Here is a 12,966-nt window from a genome sequence, read left to right as displayed (position 1 = left end):
CAAAGTCCTAAGGAGAGAAGCCAAAAGCAAAAGTCAGGCTAAAGTTCAGGAGTATCCTTCAAATACAGAAAGTAACTGCACACAAAAAGCTGTTGTTCTCATGAGACTCTGTTAGGTACTGTAAGAGGCAATACAAGTTTCAGACTCTACTGCAGTTAAGTTGGAGGGAATGTGAAATGCCCTCCGGGATCACTTAATGTCTGGGAAAACTGAGAGGAGTAGGAAGTATTTAGGGCGATGGTCTCAGACAAAACAAATCCTCTGCCCCCAAAAGCCATGTGTCAGACACAGGCTAAAAATTCCAGTGACCAAAGTCTGCTCTCATAACACGCTGAAGGTTCATGTTGAGTCATCACTGGACACAGGCTACAACCAGGAGGCCTGCAAAATACATGAGCAAGCTCCTAAAGGGGATAAATATGTTTTGGTTCTTATTAAGGCCAATTAGAGAAGTCTCAAATGAATGGAAATTTCAGTCTTCAGAAGAATATAAGGAAGTAGATATATGGTGGGCTATAAGCCCTTTATTATCCTTCAGTTTAAGAACAGTTTAAAACTCCTCATGTCAGCTGGAGCTACAGCTGGATGTATACAGTCATACAGCTATTTCTTAGTAATAATGGTGGTCAGTTAATGGTGAGAAAATGATGAGCTGATGTCTGGGATGCTGGAAGGGGCTGAAAGGAGAATGTAGTGTGGGAGATGAAGTAGATACACTAACACACAGGCTTCTCCAGGAAACCTCCTCTAGCAAGTGAAATCATAAGTGCTGGTGGACACCAGGCTGTTCCAGATCAAGCAGCTGCTGCTAAAGTCAAGCACTTGTCCTCTAGGATATTGTGGGAGTCTTTTCTTATTTACATCTGTGTCTCCTTGAATCTTGCCATCAGCAATCATTTGCTTTTACTTCTGCAAGCACCAAATGAAGAGAGCATTTATGCTTATGTCTCCCAGTGTCTGATAAATGCACCCACATCAGGAATGTCCCACATGCCTACCACTAGCCCTGTCCCTTGAGAAATGCCATTACTGCCCAGCAGTTTTATCAGAGAGGGACTCTGGTCTGTGGGTAATGGTGGTGATGCCAGCAAGATCACTGTGAGTTAGGTGCCATTTGCTGTTAATCAAGCCCAAAAAAATAGTCTTACCTCTACTCTGTGGGTCAGGACTGTTGTGATTGCATGGTTCCGTTCTCCTAGAGAGCATTGCTGTATTATAATTGCTTCTGCTGCTAAATGTTAGGTCTCTGAGTGCCTGGTAGGAACCACAGCCCAGCGGAGCACAGGCAATCACTTAATGGTGCAGCAAGAGATGGAAAATGACCTATTCACATCTAGAAAGCTGGAGGCACTTTCAGTTGTCTAGGCTGAGACACTTGCATCCATTTCCTACCCAGGCATCACCTACTCTTTCCATTTGGCCAAGGGAATATTTAATTTTGAGTACGTGTGAAATGGAGCAGTTTTTACAATGGTAACTAATGCATCCCTGTTGGCAGTGTGCCTGGAACATGGCCGAGATGAGACATTTTCTGTGAACGCAGACTGATGTTCGTTTATGACTGCTTCTTATTGTCACCTGCCTCAAACCCAGACGTGTGAGGGCTCTTGTTAAATGCGCTGTGCGGTCCCCTGATTTCCAAATGGCTTCTGCCAGCTCATCTTCTGCCCATCATGAAATGTGGTTTCCTAACAGGGCTGTCATCTGAAAATGGCCTCCCCAACAGCACAAGAAGTCACAAGGTCACTTATTCCTTCGTGATGTGCTCAAAGGAGAAGACAAGCCTGGTGCCAGCCTTGCAAATCCATCCTGGGACTTGGGTTGCCTTTGGAACGGGTTGAAAATTCAAAGGGGGCAGCTAAATGCAAGGGTACAGAAACTGCTGGAAGACCAGCTTAAAATCACCAAAGACTTTTTATCTAGAAAACAGCACAATGTTGTGACTCTTTTAATTTGTCCTAAGTGCTTTTCTTTCAAGTTAAATCAATTTGATATATATCTGCAAAGGACTTAGTTCTGTCCCGGCTCTTGTTTGTGTTTCACTCTGTTTACTCCCCAAACACATGAAAAAGTAGCCTGCTCTCTTCTTGTCCTTGTGTCCTGCAGCTCCCTGCTGTCTTCAGCATCTTGATGAAAATCAAAAAGCAGTTTCTCCTTGGAGTGAAGTCCCTGGAGTTCAAAGGGACTGGACTGAAGAAAAGCTAGGTGTGGAAGGAAAAGAAAATCAGCAATTTTTATTTCTGTGCACCACCATAGACAAGGGCACAGTTAGAGCTGGTGATGACAGGGTGATGCCGGTGCTTTCTGGGAGTTTCGGAGCAGTTAGCAAGAGAAAATCATCTCACATAGCAAATTTCCACTGCCAGCCTGGGAGAGCCCACGGAGGGGTGTGAAATGATGCATCCTACTTGGTCTCCTAATTGGGCTGAACCTCTAACTAGAAACATGTTTTTAGTCAGGCTGAGTGGATGCGAGTGAGGTTTTATGAGGTAGCAGATGCCCTGAGTGAAAAGCTTCTCTTTTGAGGTGCTTGGGTGGAACTGGTGTGTTGCTCAAAGGACATTGCAGGGGATGCACAGCCTCCACTTGCAGGTGGCTGGGTGTTACCCAGGGGGCTCTGGAATGTCCCACAAGCAGGTGAAACACGTGAGTATGGGTCTTGCCTGCACTTGTGCTTTGCATTTTGAGCTGCTATAGGTTCCAGACCTCCTTTTTACATCTTTAACTCCCCTGTTTTCAGTCTTGGCAGCTGGGACGCCATGTGACAGAGGGCAGAGCACCTCAGGGGGGTGCTTAGTTGGACGGAAAAATAAGAGGTTGGGTTGTTTTCTTTTCTGAATGGCACTGTGAAGTGTCCCTGGTCTGAATGCATCTCCTTGTATGTCTTGCTTTCTGGCGATTTCATCCTGGCTTTGTGTAGTGGCAAAAGCAAAGACACTTGCATGGTATAGTAGAGTTATTCAGGTTTATAAAGTACTCAGTGCCCTATGCAGAGTAGTTACTTTGCTTATGTACTCCATACCTATTTTTTACTGTATCAGTTAAAGGTTAGTAGTAGCCTTATACATTTTTATGAGGCCATAATTGATTTCCAAGTGGACAAACTGGGAAAACAAAGGAAGACAGAGTGCAACTGGTATTATTGTTCTTAAATGAGGTTAAAAGGAGTTGTTTTACAACTGAAGGGTACTCGGTATGATGGGAAATGGTTGTTTCTACCCTGGCAGATCTTAAAACTAAGAAACCTGTTCTCTTGTCAAAAACTGAGTAAACAGCCTGACCTGAGGTTTAAGTTGGGGGATGCAGCCAAAGGCAGGTTTCCCATCTTGCACTGTGGCATGGCCCTTCATCTCCCAGGTCTGGTCTTCTCACTACATAAGGTGACACGTACAGGGCCTGGACAGTGTCCTAGGGCTTTTGTTACCTAGACTCACTGTGCCAGGGAAAAAAAAACAAGGAAAGCAAATTACTGGACACTGTAAAAAAAAAAAAAAAAAAAAAAGAAAGAAAATCCCAGAAGTTAAACTATTGTTTGATTTTTAAATTGGCACATTTCCTTAAAGTATCCAAGAAAACAAAAGCAAAGCAAAATATTTAAATATTTTAGGTCAACTTAAACATTTCAGGTCAAACAGAGACTTTGCTTTTGAAATCTAGTTAAAGAAAATGAACTTTCATTTTAGGATTAGCCTAAACCAAATTTTTTTGTAGTTCTTTTTCTCTTCCTGTTTATAGAAGTGAAGGGAAAAAGATTAAAAGATGCCTTTTTTTTTTGTCTGACTCTGTAGGTGCGCATGCCAGGCCGCAGATTTCCAAGCTGGAGCTCAGCAGGCTCAGCCTGGGCAGAAGGGGTGAAATCCTTGCAGACATTTGAAGCCCCCCAAGACCACCCTGTCCCTGGAGTGGTGTGGGTTCCCCAGCCATGTTCCACCTGCAACATGTGTGGGGTGTTGGAGATGCACAACTAGGGGTGATCAAGCCACATTTGTGGGCAGAAAGGAGGCTCTGGGTGCCTTTGCTGGTCTCCTCATTTGCAGGGTGGATGCCGAGGGCTGCTGAGAAGCAGGAGCACTGATGCTGGCAGATGTCACACAATGGTGGCTCACTCACCTCCAGCTGTGGCCCAGCACATCTGCTGGATGAGCTGAGTTGGGCAGCAGTCAGGACCTTTTCCAAAAGATAATGTAGGTGGTCTCAAGTGTTGATGTAGCCTGCAGTGAGCTGTGTGCTGCCAAGCCCCTCTGAACCCCCGTTGATTGCAGGGGAGAGAGCAAGGGAGGGCTTGGTGCTATGGAAATCTCAGTTCTAGTTAAGAAATGATGGTTTTCAACAAGCCAAAGCCAGAATAGGAGTAGTATTGGTTAAAAGAAAAGGGAAACACAGACACACACACACACACACACACACACACACACACAAAGTCTGCTGTTTGTAAAAAGTCAAAGCTGCTTTGGGTGCTCTGGTTTGAGGATGGCTTCCCCTCCTCCCCACATGAAAGCTCTAAACTGTGCTTGCCGTATTTTAGTTTTGCTCCATTTTTACCCTGAGAAGTGTGTTAATAAGCATTTCTTTGTAGCTGGCAAGCCACTTCCAGATGTGTTTATCCCAAATGTGCTTATCTGTTCCTGTGTGCCACTTAGTCATAATGAGCTCAAGAGGGAGCTTGCTATGTGCCCAGTTCAGAGGATATTGCTGCAGGAGCCACTGCAGGATGGGTTTGAGACAGCTTTGAGCAAAGTGCAGAGAAGCGGCCAGGAACCATCCATTCCTGAAATGCGCACCCCATAAACACAGCCAAATCAGTGTGGGTACTTCATTTGTGTAGTGTGGAGAGAGCTGCTACGGGGATCTTGAGTGTTTGAATGTCTTTAGTGTTTTGCATTTAAGTTCTTAGCATTAAAGTATGTAAATAAAGGGCTTTGCGTTTAATAATTTATTATTCAGTCCAAGAAATACACTAATACCTTTATCAGAATTACGTATGTCGTTCAAAACACAAAAGCACAAATTGCTGAGGAACAGACAGACATTAATGGCTGTTGTTGTCTCTACCTTCTGAATGGCAGCCAATAATCACAAGAGAAACATTATTTTCTCCTAAACAAGTGTTTCACTTTTGTGTATGTGTGAATATATACATGTTTGGGTGGTTTTTTTTAGCAATCCAAGGAAAGAAAGTAGAAGACTAAGTGCCTGAGATGTGGTGAAGCATTTTGCTTGATCCCCTGACATTGCTAAGTGTCAGCTGTGTTTCCCCCCTGCCTCCCAGGGATGGGAGGATAAGTGCAGGTAGTGTGAAGATTTGGGTTTGGCAAGCCTGGATTGGGAGAGGAATTGCATCTTAGCTATTCCAGGTCATGGGAGACCTTTGGTCCTTTTGGAGGTCTGGTGGCAAGGCACTGAGATAAGGGTGCTCAGTCAGATAAACCAACCTCAGCCCAAGACATCACACTTGAGTGCTCCCCTAGTGTGTAAAGAGGTGGTGCAGAACCATCTGTGTGAGCAGCAGAGGAGAAGCGTGGGTGTCACCTGAAGAACTTAATTTAAAGCTTGCTTTGGTAAAACATTTTGGGGACCCTCTCATGGATCTTGCACAAAAGCAAGAAAAAAAAAATAAACAAAACACTTGTGAGAGCTCACACACCAGTCTTGCTGTAGCCAAAATATATTCTAGAAATCATGGCAAATGCTCATAATTCATTCGACACAGCCCCAGGCTAAGAAGAAAACGGGAACTGCCCTTCTGAAACTCACTAATAGGCCTTCTCATCCAGTCTACTGTGGCTGATAAAGCTCAACTTCATAAGCCACAGGGGAACTCATAAAACTAGTGTCAGGATCACAGTGCTTGAGCCGAGGGCAGTTGAAAGTCAATGGAGAGGCTCTCATTGACTCGAATGTGCTGTGAAGTTGGAGCTTGTGTCATTAAATGTCTATGGGGAAAGATGAAGGGAGGGAGTAGGACTGCTAGTTCTCACTAAAACTGTTTATTCCCTTAGTTTTCATTTCCAGCATCACTGGCCATGGTTCCTCTGGAGGTGCTGCCAGACCACTGAGTGCCTCCCTCCCTGCACACCAGGCACCCTCTTCTTGGAGCAAAGTGGGGAGTGTGGGTTTTATTCCATTTTTTTTATCCATGCAAAGGTCTATTTAATATCAGGTTTGCTGTGTTTTTTTGGTTTTGGTCCTACAAATGCTTCTGGAGCATGTCAGTACATCTCCCAAGTTACCACTTTGCTGTGCGTTTGGAGCTTGCGAAATCCAAGGAGACCTTCATCACTCAGTTTGAACATCACTTCCCAGTTGAGACTCAAATGGCAGGATTGTTAGAGGATATTATTGATAAACAATAGATGTCTGGTGGAGACACTGATTATTTTCCTGGTACAAAAGGCTGCTGCATCCTATGTGATAATCGCCTTTCTTTTCCTCCTTGTTGGCTTTGTGTTTTTGTGATTTATTTGCAGGCTGGCAAGCCTCCACAGCCCTGCAGGAAATGGATGTCTGCTATTGTGTTTGGGGGGGCTATATAAACGTGTAATTTTCCCACTACATTAATTATAGATGTTTCTCCCTCTCTGGAGCAGCTCCATGTTTTCTCTGCCCTTTCATTTTGGAGACAGCGTTCTCCCCACACTCCCAGCCCAAGCCACGGGTATTTATAGGGAGCCCCGGCTCTGACATCCTCAACTAAAATTAAAGAGCGGGTCATTCCTGCTTGCCAGCTTGGCCTGGTCACAAACACTGCAGAGATTTCCTCACTGTTTTTTTACCTGATGATAGTAGCTCCAGAATAGCAGCATAGCCAGGTTTTCTCTGGCTCTTCCTCCTGCTGACACTTTCCTCAAGAATAAAAGTGGTTTGCCCTAAGAAAACAACAGTCTTGTTATGGAAAAGCAATTGTAGAGCAATTTACTTAGCAATAGCTATGCTACTTAATTCCTGACTCCTGGAGACAGACCCAGATGAACTTGAAGCAAAGAAATGAAACCCAAGGCAAAATTCAGAGTATTTTTATCTAGTTTTGGTCAAGAGAAAGCTGGAGGGAGAGGTCACAGTGAGATACAGCATCCCAGGTTTGTGTTTGTTTGGCTCTACTCTGTTGACCGGGTCTGGTCATAGAGTTTTCAACCTGAATAGACTAGAAAACTGTCCCTTTTCATTTTTTCTCTAATGAAAACACAGCTAAAACCAGTGCATGGTTGCTGTTCATCTCCTGCAAAACATGTGCCCCTTTCGTGGGGTGAGCTGTGATCTGTTTGCTGGCTGCTCTGGAGGGGATTTGCTGTAGCTGGTTGTTGTTGTTTCAAGGGTTTATTGATCTCCTGCAGCACATGAAATTCTCTCACGCTACTTACATGCTGGACCTGTGCACTGAGATGCTTAGGAAGCCCCCAACATAGTGAGTGGTGTCTCTTGCTTGCTTCTGATTTGGGAAGTATTAATGATGTGTTTTGATGAAAAAACATCTTAGAAATACAAATGCGCATGGCGCAGATTGAGACAAGGTGTAGCAAATGTCTGCTTTTATTTCAGAGCAGGGGTGTCAAACTCATTTTCACCAAGGTTACCTTTAAAGGGCCTAATGTAACTACTCCTACATTTATACGGTCCTAAAATTACATTTGGCCCTTTGAAGGCAACCGTGAGGCTGATATGGTCCCTGGGTGAAAATGAGTTTGACACACCTGTTGTAGAGGGTGTGCCTGCCAATGAGAAGGCTTGATGATTAATAATGTTCTTTCTTTCCTGATCTTTGACTCCTGGAAATAAGAAACCTGGCCAAATTTGTACCAGAAGGTTCTGCCTCTGTGATTGGACCCTTCTTTAAGACGACAGCTCTACTGAGCATTCTGGGGATCTCTGCAGATACACTTGTCATTGTAGGGGTCAGATAATTTCCAGCAGGATGGATGTACCAGAGAGTCCTTTGTCTTGTAACGTGGGTTGCTTGTGGACTCCTAATGAAGCACAAGTCCTGCTGTGATTTTTCTCAGTTTTTGCCTGCCAGAAGAGGGCACATTTATCACACAGGGTATGCTGGCAAGTCCAGAGCAGGCTGGATGTGTTACAAGCACATAGGCTATGCTGCCTGTGACCATCCCTGGGTTTCCTACAGAGGCTTTGTAGAGCTGTTTCTGTAAACCAGAGCAAAAGTTTCTCTAAACTTAGAGCCGAAAGGAAGAGAATTGGGGAGGCCCAAAGTAATGGGAGATGGCTCTGATTTATAGTTGCTCTCCTCCTTTGACACCCACGCTGCACAGATCCCCAGGAGGACAGCAAAACTTTGCCTCTGGCCTATCCCGCTGCTGGAGGGGAGGTCTGCAAGGACAGCACACAAACCTGAGCCAGCTTGGTGGCACGAGATCACGAGGAAGGTGAGGATTTGTGATGCGTGGACATGCTAGGATGCAGCTTTCTGTGGTGAGCTGGGTCAACCTCCTGTCTGGAGGTATTGCCTGGATATGCTGGTGCTCTGGCCTTGCTGGGATGTGTCTCTTTGAGGCTGGGAGTGTGCTTCCAAAAGAGTTTCTTCTAAATGTCCTAGTTAAGCATATGAGGTAAATCTGGCCAGATTCACATCAAAATTAAGCAGCTTATTGTGTTTATTCTGCCTCATCCCTGTAAATTTTGGGCACTTTTCATGATCTCTCTTGTATTTGACTCTCAGAGCACAACTGCCACAGAGTCCAGCTTTATCCGTCTGTGTAGACGAAGCCTCATGGGCTTGTGCAGGATTGTTATTGCATACCTGTGGTTGATGTCAGCAGGTTGAGGCTGGGACAGTATCGTCAGAAGCTGCGTTTCCGTGAGAGAGCACGTACCTGACTGTGAGCATCGCTTGGGTGAGTCTGTACCTGCAGTGTCCAGAAGGTTGCTGTTACATATACATGTGGTCTGGCCTCCCTAAGTGACAGAAGTCTTCTTGGGGAGGGAAGGATGTCCTCATGAAATCTTTCATTATCTCCAGTTAATCTCTTTTGAGAAAGAAACCAGGAGAGAAAGGTCCCAGAAGGGGATGCTGCAGTGTCCAGCAACAGGGGAACCAGGGGCTGGGTTTTTTTCCTTTAACAGAAGTCAGCATAAGAAATTTCCTCTATTCCCAACATGAAAGCATGGTTCATCTATGCACTGGCCACTGATGAGGTGAGTCACTGAAGGGCTTTAAGCAACTGAGCTTTGTCCATGATACTTCTGCTGCTGCTGTCCTTAGGGTGCCATGTGTACCCAGTGCTGACAACTCGCTGTGGCCAGTTGTTTGGGTGGGCTGCTGGAGGAGGTCACTGGAGCAGGGATGAAGGGTTTTGAGCCAAGCTGCAGTCCCTTTAGGGGCTCTCATTTCCACCCATCTGGTCTCTCAGCACTGCCACTGCTTCCCCTTTCCCATAACGTCAGTGGGATTTGGGTGGGGAGAGTAGGCTGGGCTATTGCCTGCTTGTCCACACTTCCTGAGATGCCATAGCTCAACCTCCCTTTTGTTTTGAGCAGCTGAAAGGCAGGAGTGTGGGAGGCAAATTGCTTGCAGCAAGCACTTCAGGACATGCCCTGCACATCCAAACACAATGCAATTTTGCATCTAAGTACCAAAAACTAAACAGCAGGTGAGACTGGGTTAACAGCCTGGACATGGCAGTTGCTAAAGCAACACCTGGGGAGCTCTAAACACAAACACCATTAGCAATAACAGGATCTGTGCACTTAACTCCCTGCCCTGCTCTAAAAGCACCAGCCCCCAGAAGCAAGCATCCTCTACTTCATCCACTTGGTCCAGCTCAGTGCTGAGCAGCTGTGCCCAGCTCGAGGAGCTGGACCAGCTGCCATCACTCAGGCATTTAGTTTAAATCTCATCTGTGCCCTTTTCCATTTTGCCAGTTTTGGAGAATGTTCACCATTAGGGTTCTTTCACACATTATAAAAACATGGATTTACTCTTGCACTGTAGGTCCCACAAGTTTACTGCTGCTGTCAATAACAAGGTGGTGCTGCTGTGATGCTGGTGCAGCCATTGGCATGTGGTTTTCAGTAGCTGTAAGCTAAAGAAACACCATCACCCCTCTGAATATTGGTCACTTCAGGGAGGAAAGATGCAGGGCTGGGCATAAATGTGGGCCAAAACTGAGAGAAAATACATGAGGACAAGTGCATTCTGCTTCCAGAGATCTGGTGAGGCCACAGAAAGATCCTGAGCAGAAATTGTAATGGGGGCAGCACAGGTGGTGGAGGGATTCAAAGAAACATCCATTATTTACGTGCCCTCTGCAGTGAGCTCATGGCGAGTTGGGGTTGGCCAGGAACTGTGTCAGGATGAACCGGGATGAAGCAAACAAAACCTGAAGACCTTGCGCAAGTCCCCCACCAAGGCCATGCTGATGCTTTTGCGCTCTTTTTGGCTGCAGCACCCTCTAGCCAGGGCCAGCCTCTGCCAGCTGGATGTGACTGAAGCCCCTGCTTGGTAAGTACCTATGCAAAGAGTCATATTTATCGCACAGTAACATGCTCTGGACACTTATCAGTTTAATGACCCACATAAACATTTTCATCTTGTCTAGTTCCGGATAACAGAATGTGCTGATGCATTGGTTGTGTCATGCTGGTGTATTTAGCAAACACAAAGGCACAGGTGATGGAGGGGAGAGGTGTTCCCTCGCCACGAGCCAAAAGAGAGGCAATGTTAGTGTGTCCACCATGGGTGGGAGATGCAATGAATCAAGAGAACCTGAGCTCCTTTGCTGATATTCACCCCCTCGGTCTCCCTGCGTGCCCAGCAAGGAATGTGGATTCACATGTTTGGCAAGGTCTGGTGCTTAAGTGTGCCGAGAGGAGTTTAGTTCTGCATGATGAATTGGTGTGCAAAGCCCACAGAGAGAGGCTGTGGGCTTGGCATGGCGTTGGCAAGCTGTCCAACAAAGTGATGCTTCTGGTGAGTGTTCAGTCACACTGCATTTTCTCAGGGAAAGCAATGATCTTCAACTACAAGGACTGAAGGGTAGCCTCAGAAGGTTTGAGGCCCATTAGGATTGTCCTACTGGGTCTTAGCAAGGGTTAGCTGTCCCTGGGGTTCAGCTTCAGGTTTCATGTGTCCACGTGACGTGGTCCAGTCACTTAAACCCTGCATGGCAAGCTGCACTTGCAGAAACAATAGCCATATTTACACTTGTGAAAGTATGAGATTGGTAGATGCATGGCTCACTAGGCACCATGAGCTGCCTGGAATTATTTCAGCTAGCAGCTCAAGGTTTGGGCTATAGAATAACCCAGGTTTTAAACCACAGGACATCATCTTCAATGCCATTTCAACCTACAGTAAAATTAAGTATTGGTTTCAGAACACAGGAGTCCTCTGATCCGTGGACAGGCAAACTCGTCCTTGGAGATCACAAGGTACTTTAAGCCCACTTTTTCTATACAGATGCCTAAATGTGTCCTTTTCAAGATCCTGCTTTGAAAGGTACTGAGAAAACTCCAAATATTACAGTCAATGGGAAGAACCCAGGAAACACAAGAGTAGCAGAAAACTGAGGCAGAGTGCACATTAAGTGCTGGGGAAGTGCTGCAAACCACTGCAGCTAATCCCACAAATGCACAACTCAGGATTTCTTGGTTTCCTCCAAGGCTGCTGGTATCAGCCATGAAGTATGGAAAATATTCCACTGGATTGACTTAGGTTCGCATCAGGTCTGGCAATCTGTTTTTCTTAAGGGGGGAAAAAAATGAACACTCGCACACGCCGCTACAACAATGTGAAGTATTTTCCTCTTCAAGAGCCCTTCCTCTCTATCCAATGCCTTCCTTTAAAGAATGGTGCAGAAGTCAAGCAGAGCTGTGCATCATCCAGAAAGCATGCAGCACTCAACTGCGACACTCAAGGATTCCTAGAAGCCAGTGCTACACAGGGAGAGCTAAAACAGGGGACTCGACAGCGAGCGTGCAGCTGATCCTCCCATCCGGGGAAGCAGGGCTTGGAAACAACACTGGGGGTTTGCAATCTGGCAACGCGCGCCTTCCACTCAGAGCAAGAAATGTCAAGGAGAATTAGTGAGATGACTGGAGACTTAGACTGCAATGGGAAGCAACTGCTGTTCGTAAGCAGGCTGTGACTACTCAGCCTTGCTAATCAGATTTCAGGAGATGCTCAGCTGGCTCATGCTGTAGGGTGCTCGTTGCATGTTTTGCTAACAATGCTGTGCTGGGGGGGGGGTCTGTATTTCAGTGGGAAAGGAGAAGGCTCCCCTGAGGGAGCCTGATTTAATGCCCAGAGACCTGATTGTGTCAGTGGAGGGGGAAAAGGCTGTTTGGAAACCCATATATCTTGGGCATGGCTCTGATACCCGCTCTGTAGGTTGTTTAAAGCAAGCAAGGCAGGGCCAGATGCTCCTCTGAGCACCAGCTGTGAGCACTGAGGTTACCAAAACTCAGCCTTACCTGAACAGATCTGCTGGCTGAGGGTGACCTGACAACCTCCCCAAACTCCTGGGCAGCTGGAACCTGCCCTGATGCTCGAGCCATGGCGGTTTGGCCACACTGAGCCTTTGCTTATCAGTGTCAGGAGGAAAAGCCACCACATGCAGCGCTGGTGTGCCAGCTCCATCGCTGCTCAGCCGGTCCAGTTTGCTTCAGCCCCCGCCATCCTCTCTGGAGCACGCTTTTGAGCCGAGGCACTAGAGAGCATGGAGCAGTATTTGAGCTGAGAGAAATGGAGATCCTTTGCACTGGATCAAGGCTTTAATTAGTGAAGGGTTGTGTGATTTTGCATGATTTGCTTGATACCAGTTCCCGTGAAGAATGAAAGTTTACTTCCATTTCCCAGCTCTCTATTAAAGCAGCTTCCGTTAGCGCTGCCTGTGCTCAACTGTGCTGTATATGGCATTTCTATTTTTAGAAACCAGGGTTGCCATGACAACCCAGTGTATTTTTTGTTAAATATAGCAGCTGTTGCAGGGAACTCTTGTCCTTCTGGATGTAAAG

General features: G+C 46.1%; 1 long non-coding RNA gene across 12 annotated transcripts in view; it reads left to right on the top strand.

Moving 5' to 3' along the window:
• LOC139828459 (uncharacterized) overlaps positions 1-12,966 on the top strand; it is a 55,505-nt gene that overhangs the window by 31,870 nt on the left and 10,669 nt on the right. For 9 of the 12 annotated variants that reach the window (XR_011740069.1, XR_011740071.1, XR_011740072.1 and 6 more), the window contains 2 exons: positions 8,769-8,846; positions 10,264-10,453. The exons of 1 other annotated variant lie outside the window; for it this stretch is intronic. This is a non-coding gene — a long non-coding RNA (uncharacterized lncRNA). Of the gene's footprint in view, positions 1-8,264; positions 8,552-8,768; positions 8,847-10,263; positions 10,454-12,966 lie in introns of those variants that run through there. 2 more of the 12 variants (XR_011740067.1, XR_011740074.1) reach the window with 2 other exon arrangements.

The sequence above is a fragment of the Patagioenas fasciata genome, chromosome 7 (genome assembly GCF_037038585.1).
Source record: "Patagioenas fasciata isolate bPatFas1 chromosome 7, bPatFas1.hap1, whole genome shotgun sequence".
Lineage (NCBI taxonomy): Eukaryota > Metazoa > Chordata > Aves > Columbiformes > Columbidae > Patagioenas > Patagioenas fasciata.
The sequence above is the reverse complement of the archived record's forward strand: the minus strand, read 5'-3'. Positions and strand labels throughout refer to the sequence as shown.